The sequence below is a fragment of the Hyaena hyaena genome, unplaced genomic scaffold, assembly GCF_003009895.1.
Source record: "Hyaena hyaena isolate Hyena2069 unplaced genomic scaffold, ASM300989v1 scaffold_512, whole genome shotgun sequence".
Taxonomy (NCBI): Eukaryota; Metazoa; Chordata; class Mammalia; order Carnivora; family Hyaenidae; genus Hyaena; species Hyaena hyaena.
The window spans coordinates 14,980-17,474 of NW_024081143.1; positions in this window are offsets into that span (position 1 = coordinate 14,980).

The window sequence follows — 2,495 nt, forward strand, 5'->3', positions numbered from 1 at the left end:
CCTCTGAGGCTCCTCTTACTGTATCAGCATGCTCCTCTTGCTTTGAACTCAGAGCACAGATTCTGCCAAAGAAATCTTCACAAAAATCCTCCCTCGATCTACAACGTGTTGTGTCATCTCCCCAGTTCTTAGTTAACCTGTTTTGAAATTTTGGCTTTGTCCTCTGGCAACTCCCACTGAAATTTCACATCTACTTTATCTTAGTGCCTCATTCAACACTTTGAATTTCACATCCTGTTAGTCAGTGTTTCCTGATTTGTGAGAGTGCAGTTAGGTGACCTTCTAAATACCTTATCTTTGAACGTGGATACAATAATCTTTCTGGAGTAAGATAGAGTTGCAGCTGGAATTCTTCGCCTTTACATTTTGTGTTCTGTGTGCTCCGTAGAATTTATGAATTTTAGTGTTATTTATTTATTTATTTATGTTTTATTTATTTCTGAAAGATAGAGAGAGAGAGAGAGAGAGAGTGCGACAGTGTGAGCAGGGGAGGATCAGAGAGAGGGAGATACAGAATCTGAAGCAGGCTCTAGGCTCTGAGCTAGCTGTCAGCACAGAGCCTGATGCGGGGCTTAAACCCACGAACCGTGAGATCATGACCTGAGCCGCAGTCAGACGCTTACCGGACTGAGCTACACAGGTGCCCCACTGTTTGTTTTATAATGGGATATGATGCTCAAATCCTTGGAGTCAGGATGTTGTGAACAGGCAGATCCACCTGGAAGTTTTTCTAGTTCATTTTGGGTGGGTCTTATATGTAAAACGTAAAGGGCTCACAAGAAAGAAATAAGATTACTTGTTGAGCCTTATGAAGAAAACAATCTGCTTCTCTTTTGAAAAGGCCGCCATAAATTACTACGAAATGTGATTATTCTAATACTAGAGGCGGACTAACCCAAGAGGGAATAAAAAATACACATCCATGGGAAGGTTAACCTCATTAATCCCTTTTTAAAAATGCTTACTTTGTGAAATGTTTTGAGATACCATGTTGTCTACACACACAATTCGAGTGGCTATTGTTATGAAGACTATTATGATTCTGCAGGCCAGGTTGACTTCTAGGGAACCCACAGCTAATAAAAGAGCAACTTTGTATTCTCCGGAATGTCAAGTCCTCATAGGATAAATAGATTAGAGATATTGGAATTGAAGAAGAGCAGTTCTATGTAATCACACCAAAAAGGCCTGTTCTTCATGGTCCAAAACGGCACTTCCAATTTTCTGAGAGACTACATAATTTATGTATTTATTTGTTTATTGTCAGTTTCTCCCACTGAGATATAAGTTCCGTGAACTTCGGGAGCTTTTGTTTTGCTTTCTGTTGTATCTTCCATGCCTGCCACCTAGTTCGTGAAAGGTTGACATAGGTAATGATCTAAGAACAAAGGGTAAAAATATGCGAAGGCAGATTTTTGGTTCAAAACATAGACTTTTGTAATTATGTATACTATCTGTAGGCTGGGTCAGTAAGTGGTGCCTTCTCTAGAACTACAGCTGGGTCCAGAGGACTGTTGGGCTGGGACATTTTCGGGGATGACACAGTGTGGGTGTATGGCTGACAAGTTCATTTCCAGCCTTGTGGTTCTGAAGATGGGCCTTTGCCAAAGACTTTACAATGGAGGGAACCCAAGATGATGACATTGTATTGTGAATGATGACAACAAATTGGAGTATGAAAGATAAGGAGCCAGAGATGACACTGATACTCCCAGCTCCGGTATTTTAGTGCCACTGAAAGGAAACACGGAAGTTCGGTACAAATGCTGGTTTGTGGGCGAACTTCAAGCAATGGTCATAAATCTTGAGTTTAATGTGTTGGTGAATCACACAGGAGACATCTAGAAGGTGATTATGTTTATGCAGATATGGAGCTCAGGACAGGCTGAGGTATGCCTTGCCTATTTATTAGAAAAATCTACATTCTCTCTATAGGAAGGTATCTGAAAATGATGCTTTTCATTTAAAATTTTTTTTAACGTTTATTAAAAACCTTAGAGGCAGAGTGCGAGAGAGACAGAGAGTGAGTGGGGGAAGGGTAGAGAGAGAGGGAGACACAGAAATGAAGCAGGTTCCAGGCTCTGAGTTGTCAGCACAGAGCCTGACGTGGGGCTCGAACTCACAGTGAGATCATGACCTGAAGTCGGCCACTCAGCCGATTGAGCCACCCAGGCACTCCTGAAAATGATGCTTAAGAGACACCATAGGTGAATGGATCATTTAGCTGTGCAATTTCACATAATTATATAGAATAGGTATCATAGTTTTATTTCACAGATGAGAAAATAGAGGCCCAGTGTGACTTTATTGGTTCTCAGGGCCAGAGGTCGAACTTGAATCCCTGTCTTCAGTCTGAGTGTGAAGCTCTTTTCCCCAGTGTTCTGCTTCAGGGAACCGCGAGTCACCAGAATGAGACTCCTCTTTACCATAGGACTGACTAGCTGGCTGTGTAGCGGCAGAGAGAGTGTCCACCACTTGTCCTTGACTCAGGTGTG